Source organism: Rhamphochromis longiceps, linkage group LG20, assembly GCF_057381845.1.
Source record: "Rhamphochromis longiceps isolate RC_006_pf linkage group LG20, R_longiceps_female_GT1.1, whole genome shotgun sequence".
Lineage (NCBI taxonomy): Eukaryota > Metazoa > Chordata > Actinopteri > Cichliformes > Cichlidae > Rhamphochromis > Rhamphochromis longiceps.
This window is the reverse complement of record NC_140576.1, coordinates 13,505,336-13,519,424: the sequence shown is the minus strand read 5'-3', so window position 1 is coordinate 13,519,424 and position 14,089 is coordinate 13,505,336. Positions and strand designations below refer to the sequence as shown.

Sequence of the window (14,089 nt, the reverse complement as noted above, 5' to 3'; positions counted from 1 at the left end):
TCAAATACATTGAATAAAAGCCGAAAGTCTGCATTTCAATCTCGTCTTGATTGCTTGATTTAAAACTTACTGTATGTGAATAAATGGTGTAGCAATGGGTAAATGAGATCATACTAAAACAGCCCTGCAGTCATCTCAGGTCTCATACTTGTAGTACTTCTATTATCTAACAGTAACAGCTTCTGTCTGACATGAAACTGGGGAGGCTGCAGCTGATAATTTCTGTAATTTCCTAACCGTGATGCTCCAACTGGCTTGGACTCTCTTAAGGTCTCACTTTATATTGTTCACACCACTATTCATATCTTTGTGTTACAAATGAATTTGCTGAATGTAACTGAAAAGAGACCAAGTGTTACAAAAAGTAGCCAAAATTTTACAACCATCCTAGACAAGGTTTAACCAAAACAAAAAAAACCTGTCTAATTCAATTACATCGTATTTATGTAGTGACTGTTCACAGCAACAGGGACTTTATATTGTGAGGCTAAGGCTCTACATTAATCAGGGTGAGAATGCCAACAAAAAAACAACACCATGAAAACAGGCTTGTGACACCTTCCAGTTAGTAGATGATTTCTACTAACTGGAGGCTCGACTTCCTGAACTACAGCCACTCCCAACATTTTTACAATTTTTTAATGTATTCATTTAATGGAAGCTGCTTTAACCTCAGTCAGACACCTGCACTACCCTCCTGAAGTTGTGCGTCTGACACACAACATCACAGAAGCGCTTCTAGTGTGTTCCCCGGGTGACAGTGATAGCTGTAACAGTTATAATGTGGGTAGTAAGTATTCATGATTTATTATTTGAATTGACTGTGTGTATTTGTAAAAATTAGATCTCGTTTTTTATTTTTAAATCTGTGCTGCAGTCCTTAAAATGTGACTCGGTTTTATTTTTCCTTTGTTGTTTTTTGTCTTATGTGAAGCTGTGTTTCTAATTCTGTAAATAAAATTTACTACCAAAATGTCAACTTTGCCTTTATTTTTTTTAATTAACCACTCATACTACCCACGCCATGTGACACAAGTGGAGCATGAACAAAAATAAAGAATGTAGACTGCATGAGCAACTCATTTACGAAGAAGTGAAGGAGTAGGGTGCAGGAACAAACATAGAGTGTTTTTAATATTTGTGCTCTATCCTCATCAGACTGACAGTTACCCTGTGTCGTTTGTCTCTCTATGCTTTGGAGCTGCGAGGAAGAACCGAAACACGAGCTGGCAAAGATGAGGAGAGGAGATGAAGAGAACAGGGGTGTGTGTGTGTGTGGGGGGGGGGGGGGTGGTTGAGAAGATGAGAGCAGAAAATTGAACGATCAGCTAACAGGCTTTGTTGAAACAAAGCTTGCTGGGGGCATCAAAGGCGAAGGAGGGTGGGCGGGGTGGGGTGGAGTGGTGGGGCAATGTGCAAGAGAGGCTACAAACAGACAATAAACACTGTATCCCCAAAGGGGAAACAAGAAAATGAAGATGTGACAAGAGTTCTGATCCTTTGCCCGTACAGTACACTCCAGTTATCTGTCATGGAGCTCACAGCGACGCGCTGAAACACACAAACGTGACATCGCTGTAACATAGGCCACATGTAAACACATACAGTATAGACTCAAATGTGCGGAGGCGTGAGTGCCCAGGATGCAACACTCCTCTGCATGCTCTCTCTCCGACATGCAGGATTAGGGTGATTTTATGTGATTAAGCAGCCGCCAGTAAGGTTCAAGCAGGTTTTTGTAATAGTTTAATTCATGGGCGAGGAGACGGGCTTAAATGAGATTGCAGAGTGTGGTCGATTAAGCTCATTAGGCGTTTTGAAGAGGGCAGCCTTTCTCGCATCCTTCTTTTCCTGCAATCAGATCCGGGATGAAAATGGGAATTAATTAGGAAGAGAGGTTCACGCTGTCCCGTCCCAAATGTGTTACACTGTCTGAGTGCGTATGGGCGGGCTGGAAGCTCCGTGCTTTATCAGTCTCAGTCCTGACCAACAGACTTGAAGTTTTTTAATAAATCTCCATTTATACTTTTTTTTCTGGCTAATTGAAATTCATACAGTTTCTTTGCAAATTTGCATTAAAAACGTTTTGATCCAAATGAGAAAATCGGCAAAAATGAAATATGAGTTAAGGTGTGTTTCCATCCACTACTGTTATGCAAATTTGGGGTATTGGGCACATCAAGATAAACAGCTGGTCCTGATTCACTAGTCAATGCCATTAAACTGTTGCAGGAAATGAGGCCATAACCACACAATGTAATTAAAATAGCACCAGTCAGACCCTAAAGAATGAAAACTGTGGAAATTTAACTTGGGTGCGACAGAGAGAGACAGAAATCTCCCCGGCTTACCTTAAGGTCTTAACATCCAGCCTTTCATGTTTAAAATGATACTTACCCATGCCTATAGGTATGGGTAATAGCCATAAGATCATAGACTGGACTTTAGACAGAGAATCAATTCAGACTTCCAGTATAGGGTTGCTGGAACCACAGGTCAACAATGTATTAAATCAAGCAGAACCAGGCCCAATCTTTTTGGTGCCCCAGGGTAGATTAGCATTGGTGCCCCTGTTATGACTGGACAGATCGCCTCTGACCAGGGCTTATTAATATTATTCATATGGGAGGAGTAATACAAAAATGTTCTAATAACTGATAAATGATTATCACCTCAAATCTGATGTAGGAGTTGTTCACAAAGTCAGTGACTATTAGCTTACTTTATTTCTAACTTATTATTAATTTTTCATTATTACAAAGGGACCTGGTGCCAAATTTTGGGAGTTACACAGGTCACCAGTGTGGTGAAACACCAGTGTGCTCAGTTATGCTAATGCTCCCTATCAGGATCCAGCACACTGTGTTAAAGAGTTTCATTTCCTGATTAGGAAATCAGGGAGCACAGTAACGTATTTTATTATTTCAAGCAAGTCTGTACGTTTAGTATTGCCTGTAATGACCTCAGTCCATCCAATGTGCCCTCGTAATTGTGCTATACCTTTATCATTATGGTAATAACAGGTGAGGGTCATCCTCTACAGCACTTTGTGTCATATGCACAGCAGTGATATGCTTTTACCTAATTCTGGTGCTGAATTTGGACATACAGTACTCCTGCACTACAAGTCTTTTGTTGCAATATTTGAACTTATCATGGTTCTGGTTCCGGTGAACCAGATTCATGTGTTTTTGAGTTTAGTTAATATTACTTGGTTTAGTGTCAGTGATGGTTGTGATAGTTTTCTGCTTGTATTATATTTGTAGTTCCAGTCTTTAGTCTTGGTCACTGTGCCTTCCCTGTGATCCACATTTCATGTCCAGTCACTCTTGTCTCAATCTTTGTGCATCTCCTGTGTCCAGACTATGTTCCCTCTGTCTCCCCAGTCAGTCACGTCTCGTTGTCTCAGTGTCAAATCCGTGTCTTTGCATGTGTCATGTTTTACTTTGACTGTCTCGTGCCCTATGTTAGTGTATTCAGTTTTGCTTCCCAGCCATGTTTCCACCTGTTCCCAATCCCCCTGTTATCCTGCATGTGTATTTAGGCCTTCAGTCTTCCACTCTTTGTTGTTCTCCACGTTAGCTGTGTGTGGCATGTGAGTTCCATGTTCCCCAGTCATGTCAAGTCAAGTCTTGTCCAGTGATTAATGACCAGTCAGGAGTTTCTTAGTTCTAGTTTATGTTTGGTTTATGTTTGTTTCTTTAGTATTCATGTATTTTGTTTTTAGTTCATTTTTTCCAGCAAACAAAGCTGCCACTTTCAGGTAAGTTTTACATTAAAGAGTCCTGCGTTTGGGTCCTAACCTATCCTGCCACACAGCTTATCATGACACAACTTGGATTTTAGGTTAACCAGCCCATGAGTGTTCCTTTCCACCCATATGCTTGTGCTCACAAATCCAGAGTACATCACTAGCTTGTAAAGTATCATCCAGCCTTTGTTTACATTTCAAAGGTAATGGCAAATCAAGTAGCACCAAAGACAATAATAATAATAATGGATTGGATTTATATAGCGCTTTTCAAGGCACCCAAAGCGCTTTACAATGCCACTATTCATTCACTCTCGCATTCACACACTGGTGGAGGCAAGCTACGGTTGTAGCCACAGCTGCCCTGGGGCAGACTGACAGAAGCGAGGCTGCCATATTGCGCCATCGGCCCCTCTGGCCAACACCAGTAGGCGGTAGGGTAAAGTGTCTTCCCAAGGATGCAACGACCAGGACAAAGAGCCCGAGATCAAACCGGCGACCTTCCGGTTACAGATACGCTTCCCAACCCCCTGAGCCACGGTCGCCCCAAATGTCAAAATCGCTGCTTTTAGGCTGACTAAAGATGATTGTTCTAAAGAGATAAAGGTAGTATTAAAATTTTATGAAATGTTACTACCTGTTGTGCTACTACATGTGCATTATCCTAATTGCACTTCCAGGCTATCATGTTATTTTGAAGGCTAACAATCTCTGAGGAATGTTTTGGGCATCTTGTTGAATCTGTGCCATGAAGAATGAAGGTACTTCTGCAGGCAAAAGAAGATCCAACCTGGTAGCAAGGTGTATCTAATACAGGGTTTAGTGAGTGTAGATGTAAGACACCATAAAATAAAAGAAGTGAATGGGGTCTTACAGAAACAGTACAAGAACATTATCTTTTTTTTGGTTTCTGGACTGTTTGTGTAGACCACTACACATACAAGAAAATTTGATGAAGCTGGGCCAGTGAGGCTGTGAATGGTTGTGGAAAAGGTGTGGCCAGCTGTTTAACCTCTACAGAGGCCAACTGCCTCAATTTCTTCACTCAGACACCTGATAAGAACTTATTGAGACTATTATTTAACACTTACATGAACAACAACCTGAACAACTTCAACTCCTTAGTTTAATGAAATGTTCAAGTGGATGAGCTCAACTCTTTCAGCTTTTTTTTTTTACTTCATTTTTTATCAGTTTAGAGAGCTCAATTTATATTCTATTAATTTATGATCACAAGCACATATGTTGCTTCCTGTTGTAAGGCCATAAAAAGGGACAGCTGTTCATTCACTGCCAGCTCCTGGTAAGTTATTCCTCTTCATAAACCTAGGCAGATGTTAGTGTCTTTGGGGATGGAAGTGGAGCCATCGTTCTTGTTTCTTTTTTAAATGACATCTTTAGTACATACAAGGTTCAGTCAAATGGTTCCAGAACAATCATGAAAGGACATATTTCATTCAAATTCATCCCGTGAAGGTTGTGAAGTTTGGTGTTCCAGTCCTCCCACCATGTTTGGATTGCTATCTGTAAGTCTGAGTTTTGACCACTTACATGCATGCATGCATAGATAATGCATGCTGGCTCTCCTCCAGCGTGTAAAGAGAGTGGCCCTTCACTTTGGTTTGATTCAGTATAAGGTCATTTAAAAAACACAAAACAAGAGACTTGGCAAAAGTGTCTTCATTTATCAAAACTGTAGACAAGTTGTAATATTTGTTCTGTGTATACCAAGAAATTCAGAACACTGCTGAGGTTTCAACTGATGGCTTATGTCCTGAACTTATGTTGTAGGAATTAACTTTATTCTTCTCACATATTCCCGTAGCATTTAAGTTTAAAACAAACAAACAAAAACTAGAAAACTGCTCACTTCACCCTCACTATCCTGTCTCACCTACATATAATATTTATAATCTGACAAAACCTGTGCTTCTGTCCTCTCATGTTAAACGTTAAGCCTTAGGAAGCTGTGGAAATGTAAATATAAACCATTCAGGGATTTAGCATTCCCTTTGCCTTTGACAAACCTGCCATAATCACTTTTATGCAGTTTATTGTTTACATTCCAAACCCTCCAAGGGTTCTCCAGATGAAGACAAATGATATTTACTGCTGTTAGTTATTTAACTTAAATTCATAAAGAGCACTTTGGAGTGATGAATGCATAATTTAGGGAGAGGCAGTCTCTTTTATAGGGCGTTAAAGAAGACTTTCTCTTTAAGTGGATGGTCAAGACTGCAGACTGAACAGAGTCATGAAAACACTGCAGACACCTTGTATTCCTCTTTTTTCACTGAACTGTCAGAAAGCCCCGGGGGTCCTCAAAAGTTAGCTTCTTAAATTCTTTCCAGATTTTTTATGAGGGTTATTTTTTTTTCATCTTTCTTCTCTGAAATGAATATTTTGAACCTTAGTTAGCTGAACCCTGCAGTTCTCTCTCTGCTCACATAAAAGTTATTGTTATGGGAATATCAGTCTGATGAATACAAGTCAAGTAGTAGTTATGATTCATTTATACATATTTACATTTTTTAAGCTTACAGTTTAACCCTGAATGAGTGGTTGCTGACTAGTCAAGCATTACAAACTCCTGCTGTGCAGCCAAAAATAATTAAACTGTTGGCAGTGTTTCTGAAGATATTTAAAAAAAAAACATTCTGCTTAATTTTAGGGGAAATGTATATGAAAGTATGCATGAGACGAGTAAATTAATCGATGAACTGCTGGTGCCATATAAATATGGCATTTCTGTTTGGATACTGTGCTGTTAGCATCATACAGACACTTCATACTTTAATAAAGACCTGGAAGAAACCCATACAGAGTAGAGACTCTCAAGCAGGAAACTGGAAACTGTAGCATAGCACGCTTAATGTCAGGTAGGCAGAAGTAGGACCCAAACACAGGACTTCCTGTGTGAAGACAGGGCGTTTATTAATAGAGAAATGAATACAAAGGTGCAAATAATCCACAGTGCGCGATTTTTTTTGTGTGTCCAACTACCCAACAAAACACGAGCTCACAGAGTCCAAAACAGTAATTCAGCTGGCCGGCCGCAGGTCCTGTGGCGGCGACATAGCAGTACAGTCTATGTTTTAGGCAGCTCAGGATGTGGCTTAGCAGGACATGGACATGCAGGCCGTGTAGGACGTGTAAATGCTAGTATATTGTAAACACTGTGAACTGCAATATTAGCAGATTTCTGGAGCAGTTTGTTCTGCTGTTGGGATTTGAATTACATGAATTCATCTCTCTAATGTAATTACAGTTAGAGTTTGCTATTTCATAATATCAGATAGACTTGTTAACTCAATAAAGCCCAGTTACATCATCAGTTACATATAGCTCAACATCATTTTGACAGGATGCTTATGCATAGACATGCCAACATACTAGCATAGCTGCTTTAAATATGTTTAAAGTTATTATAACCAACGGACAAAGAATATATATTCTAGCTAAAACACCTGTAAATAACTGAGAAAAATATACATTCACTCGGCCACTTTGTTAGTTCCCGCCTGTTCAAGTATTAATTAACACAAATATCTAATTAGCAAATCAGCTAACTGGCAGCAACTTAATGCATTTAGGTATGCAAACACAGTCGAGGCGACCTGCTGTAGTTCAACCTGAGCAAGAAAGAAAGATGATTCAAGTGATTTGAACCTGGCATGGTTGTTGTTGACAGATGGGCTGGTATCAGCGTTTCAGAAACAGCGGATCTACTGGGATTTTCCCACACAGCTATAGGGTGAGTCTGAATGCAGTAGACTTTTTAAAACCAACTTCAGTTCCTTTTTAACTCATCTATTTTATTGTTTATTTTAGTGGTGTATTGTGTAAAGATAAGAAATCATTATAAATAACACAGTACTTGTAAAATATAAGCCACAAAACCCATCCTGAACTGTCCATCTCTATATAACACTATCTCAGGCTCACATAGCTGATTACTAAATTCCCCTTCAATCATTAAAAGTAATTATATCCACATTCTCAAGACAAACTCTAATGTTTCCCTTGTATCAGTGAGCCTCTTGTGTTTATCGTAGTGCATCTATTTCACAGCTGTGCAACCACTTTAGTGTAGCATTAGCTGGATGGCATGAGTTTATTAGAATGTTTATCACTCATGAGGAATGACAATAATCAAGGTAAGCAACAGACTGATGGTTTTATCGCTCAGTTATCATCAAACAGGAATAATTGACTTAAGCAATGATGCACAGAGATGTTTAAAGCACATCAGTGATAGACGTGCTTTCCTTTTCATCTTGTTTTTCAAGTCAGTCCCCTCCATCTCTGCTTTTTAACCCATGTTTTGATGACGCCACCATCGGTGTTGCTGGGACAGATGTTATGAAGAGACACAGAGCAGTGAGGGATGCATTTACAGTGCTTAGCAAATTTATTAGGCCACCTGTATGCAAAAAAAAAAATCAGTCATGGCCCTCATAAACATGAAGCAATATCTTTGAGTAAGGAAAATATGGCTGTGTATAAACTAAACACATACCACTGAAGTAAGTTCCATTACATTTAAATGTTTATATTGTACTTATGTACCAAAATTACATGAATCAATTGAACATAGTCAAATTACTTAAAGTCAATTGTGTATTTGAGTGTGTCTTGGTTAAATGTAACTATTCTATTCTAATCTATTCTATTCTACTCTATTCCATCAGGCAAATACCAAACTGAATTCAGATTTGAGCCGGCACAATTGACTTCTTAATCAAATATTCAGCCACACACATATATAGGAATGCATATATATTCAGGAATGCAATAAAATAACTAATTTGGCATCTTAATCAAACAATAAGAACATCTTTTCTATTTTTTTATCTGCTTTGAAGTAAATTTGAAAATTCATGGATAACAAAATTATATTGTACTTCTAAAAATATGATTTCAGCTAAAGGGCTTGCACATGCTAGTGGATTAACTATTACAAAAACATTAAAAAAAAGATTTTAGTAGTTACCAACAATTTGTTAATTTAGGGCAGCTGTACCATAAGACATCCATTTTGTGTTGGTGTAATAAATTTGTTAAGCACTGTAGGTGTTTCCACCATAAAGTTAACAAACCCAAACAGTGTCTTTTGTCCTATTGATGGCCCAAAATGGCTAATAAAAGAAAAACCCAGGTCTTAAAAAGTTTCTGATTCCTCCCAACACCACTGGATGAAATGGATAAATCATTCAGTGGTGATTCGGTTTAAAAAGAAAGTTAAAAAAAATCCCCACAAACAACAACAACAAAAAACCCAGTAGCTCTTCAAAAGAGTTGCTAGAAGCCTCAGCAGTTCATTACTTATGAACACTGATGTTTGTAATATATTATTTATTCAGCAAACTCATTTCAAGTGCAGTACTGTTTACAGTAGTTCTCTACAAGCTGTTCAAAAGTATAAAGACACGCTTCAGGCTAGAAAAAGCATTTCATCACAGCATGCAAGTTTTCCCTCTACATTAACGAGTCATTCAGAAACAAAGAGCTTTAGTGAGCTGGCGCTGGGCATACCTGGCATCCTGAATTACACTGGATACAAACAGTATATGCTGTGATATTCCTCAGAGGGAAATATTACTTCCATATGGCTTCATTGTTAGTTGAAGTTCTGTATATACATTCCACTATGATCTCTTTATAAAATTTACTGTATATCATTGGCTTATAAGGTTATAATGAAAAAATATAACAATACTGATCCAACTCTAAGCTTCAGAACAGTAGTTCACACACTAATGGTTGTCTTTTATATACAGCTGAATGAATATTAGTGTGAAGGAGAAGAGCTCTTCTCTTTGTGGCCAAAAGATACCACAGATTTCTTTTGTTTTATTCCTTTTAACACAGATTTAATATTTTTTATTGTGCCCCATTAGACTTCTTGATTGTTTCACTGATCATTACAGGTAGTGCCCATTTCTAGTAGGATTTGTGGTGGCGCAGCGAAAAGCAAACCACCCTTGAACCCTGTAAACTTGTTAACTTGTTAAGCCTCAAATCTTGGCTCGTAGTAGGCCAAAAACTGAAAATATGTTTGCACAAAAATTACAAAGACAAGGCGTTCTTTCCCTTTTCATTAATTTTCAGTCTATTTATTTTTTTGTTTGTTAAGCCACTTAACACTGACCTTTGACCTGTCAAGCAAAAAAGGCCCCTAGCTCAAGGGGTAAACCAGCATTGTGTTCACTCACAACAAACTAAAAGCGCTTTGAATAGTCTTCAAGAAGCCTGAAGAACCATAATAAACAATTAGTTCAAGTGATCATACCAAACATGGATTTTCAAACTTATTTGATTTTTTCAAGATATGCATTTTGCTTAACTTTCCTATTACACAGTGTATTTTTATTTATATTTGGACGTTTCATTAAATTGCAGCAGCTGTTTCCTATTTTGCTAGCAAACGTTGATGAAATTAAGGCTGAATCAGTGCTTTTTACTGTATTGTACAATATATGGATATTGGTAAACTCTTGAATTATGATAACTCTTGGATTTTTTTCTAATATTTAATGGTAGAAAAAAAACCAGGATTACTTGTGAAATGAAAATAATAAAATGGTAACAAATAAAGCTGCACATCAGTAGCCAACAGGTAGCATTTCAAACTCTGCCATCATGCCTCTTATCCCATATTGGTTGTTCTAATTACAGAGCCAGCATTACTCTCGACTACACAAATAATCCTCTTGCTGTAAAACCTTGAAAAGATACGCATGGGAACTTTTACACAGAGGAAGATGTTGCTACATGAAATGTCAGATCACAGTAAAGGAGATGTTCTTGATGACTATCTCTTAGTCAACTAAACAAGGGGGGGAAAATAGACTGACCAACTAGTCTAAAATTAAGAAACACTCAGATCAAGTCAAATTTCAGAAGGCATTTTAAACCATTAATGACATTCTTCAATAATGAATCATGCCGCTTAACTGTGCGGCACCTCACATCATGCACATAACACTCCGAACAGACAACGAAGAAGAAAAACACTTAACACAAACCGAAAATGTGTTACCAAAACAGTTGTTCAGCTATATCTAAAATGAAAAATTAACAAAAAAATAATGCGACTGAAAACTGTGGTGCATTGTGTTGAAAGGATAAAACATCCAGCCATTTTCTTTCAATTAGCTGAAGTCAGGTCGAGGGGGCAGCAGTGGGGAAGCGCAGGCCTCCCTCTTGCCACCCACCTCCTCCAGCTGATCCAGGGAAACATCGAGCCATTCCCAGGCCAGCCGATATGTTCTCTCCTGTGGGTAGCTGGGATAATTATTGTCTAAAGTAAAGGTTATGTTTTGGTTTTCATATGTACCTGTTTTCAGTGATATCAACTTTAATAGCAGGAAAGTAGCCATATAGTTCTGTTCTTTCTCTTTTTTGCCATATTTTTAACTAACCTGTATTTGACAACAGCTATGAAACTATGAAAAAATTCTCAGGGAAAGTCCACCTTTCAGAGAAAGCTCATTTCTTGCTTGTATCCGCAGTCTCATTTTTCACCTTTAAAAGAACTAGCGATAATAGTGTTAACAAAAAGGCCAAGAGTAAGAGATTTATGTCTTTTTTCACCATCGACGCTCCATCTAGTGGCACCGGACTTTAATTAAAATGTAAAACAATTTAGTGATATTTAGTGATATTTAGTGATATGTTTTTAGAAATTCAACTAATAAAGTGGTTACATTTAAAACAGTTGGTGAATAATATTAATAGCCTTTATCCATAGAGTTCCTTTCCATTTCTGCATTGCTGCACTGTAAACCCGAATAAGTTACCAGAACTCAAAAAAATTGAGGCAATCGATTGCCTCAATTTTTTTGAGTTGATCAACTCAAAAGTCAAATTTTTCCAGAACATAAAAGTTTGGATTACATGGTACTTGTATCTTTTGAGAACGGTCAACTCAAATATTTGCAGTTAATATGACTTAAAGTTTCAAGTTTACAAATTCAAAGGAATAAGTTCACAGAACTTATAAAAAATAAGCACACAACCACAACATTTTTATGTTAACAAAACTCAAATGTTTATTAGTTTGTGTTGTCATTATTTTAAGTACACGTTAGTCAAATATGTTGACTACTTTATACTTAAAAACATGTGACCCAAAACTTAAAATTTTTGAGGCAATTGATTGCCTCAATTACACTGAGTATCGGTAACTTAATATGCAAAATTCATAAACATCTGCCATTGAACAGTATCTTGCCTGCTCCCTTTTAGCACATTATGTTGAAATTAAATACATTTTTTTAAAATTAATTAAGTTAAAAATAATTAACAAAAACATTTATAAATTAAAATAAGTAGACCAAAAATTGTTTAGTCAGGAAAACTGTCAGAGTAATGAAAAATAATGCCAAATAATAATAAATAATATCAAAATGTGCTTTTGGCTCTCTGGCTAATATTTGAATAAGGCAACAGGGCAGCAATTTGAGTGAATTACAATGCTATTTGTTTTACATTAACCAGTATCAAACAGTGAAATTTAGGTCATCTTGCGCAGCCCACAATGTTTTAGAAATAGTATTATGAAAAACATTAAAACATACAAAACATTAGTGTTGCTTTGCATTATGTTAAGGAGAACAAAGGCACGTTGTATAGTTTGGACCTATTGGCTGAACACCTGTAGAGTAATGCAATAACGTTTTGAGGCATTATTTAGATAAAAGGAGAGAACTTTGAACTAGCCTTTTATAATGCTTCACCCTGCATCCTTCTTTCAGATGAGTTCCTACATAACCAAGTCATTCTTGAGGGTCTGTAACCTGGGTGACAGTTTACCACTTTCTAGACCAAGTAAAATCTTTTGAGTAAATTCTAAAGTGTTGGTCAGGGCTTTGGGGTAGCTGAGGTGAAGTGCATAGATCAGTCCAAACATTACCAGGAAGGCTTCACCAAATCTGGGGAGACTGAACACGGCATCACTTTCAATGACGACAGAGATTTTCACAGGTTGGTAGTGAACTGGACTTGTCGTGTCATGGTCACTGATGACAGTGAAGAGGGCCACTTCAACACCATCAAGCTCCAACTCATCAGATTCGTCCTGAATTGATGAAAAAGAGATACTAATCACAATCTAACCCAAGAAATACAACAGACGACATATAATTTCTCATTTTACCAACTCCCATTGAGATCCAATACCTCTTTTACAAGGGAGACCTGAGTCTCACTGTAAGAGGTGAAAAACAGAAGATCCATGTTCTGCACACATAAATCAGCTAATTCACCAGAGAATCAAGTGGTGTGAGATAGACTGAAACTAAGCTAAAGGAAATACACAGGAAAATGTTTTACTAAACATCTTATCACTTTCAACAAAACACCAATTCAGTTCATTCGTAGTGAGGAGACAGAAAAGACCATACATGGAAACCGTATGGGTAGACTAAACAAAGGTAAGTCCAAACAGCGCATCAAAATACATGTTTGTACTTTGATGCACTGTTTATATAGACAGTAGTATCTGTTAGATACTTAAGGATACTCACAGTGCAGGTTCTGAAAAATCCAGAGACATCCTCACGCAGATAGACAGGAAGGGCGTGGAGAACGGTAGTGCGCTTGGTGTGGATATCATGGATTTCCTATTTCCAGATAAAAACAGAATTGTATATACTGGTGAGTTTACTGAACAACAACAACAACAGTCAAATCAGAACACATGTCCACAAATAACCTGTTCACATCTTTAATACAGTCAGACAAATAGCAAACACAAAGTGGAATAATAGCAAAATTCAAAAAGCTCATTTAAATCATTGAACCTGTCCAATGTTCCACTGGTTCAACCTATGAAATGTGTAACAATCTATTATTACCTGTTCATTGTGAATTCTTAGAATTTCAGCCAGGGCATCTGCTGTCTTCCGTCTGAATAAGGTCATCAGTCGAGGAAGATGGCGGTCAAGTAGAGCGTAGAATGTATTGGGCAGGTTCTGATTTGTAATCCGCTGAAACTCTGCATACAACTACAGCAGAAGGACAATACAGTTCAATTTGAAGCATCTCGCACATCTTTATAAAGCAGCAAAAAGCTGCCACATGAGTAAGAATTACAATTTTCATTTTAAAGAGAGCTGATCCATATTACCTCAGACCCCATTTTTAGAGCAGGCCAGAGGTCCAAGAGCTCCTTCACAATCCTAACCCTGCACATATAGTTTAAAATATAGCGTTTCTAACAAGAAAACGGCTTAAAAGCACTCTCACTGCAGATAGGTATCTCCGCTGTGTAACTGCAGGGACAACGGGCTTGTTTGGACCCAACTATTCTGAGTCATGAGAGGGGGTTTAAAC

General features: G+C 37.7%; 1 long non-coding RNA gene across 1 annotated transcript; it reads right to left on the bottom strand.

The window, feature by feature from the left end:
* Nucleotides 1–12,624: 12,624 nt before the first annotated feature.
* On the bottom strand, nucleotides 12,625–13,647 carry LOC146645064 (uncharacterized). The gene is made up of 3 exons (XR_014909003.1): nucleotides 13,612–13,647; nucleotides 13,282–13,377; nucleotides 12,625–12,833 (listed from the first exon to the last, which is right to left on the bottom strand). It is a non-coding gene; the product is annotated as an uncharacterized LOC146645064 (long non-coding RNA).
* Between the last annotated feature and the right edge of the window lie 442 nt (nucleotides 13,648–14,089).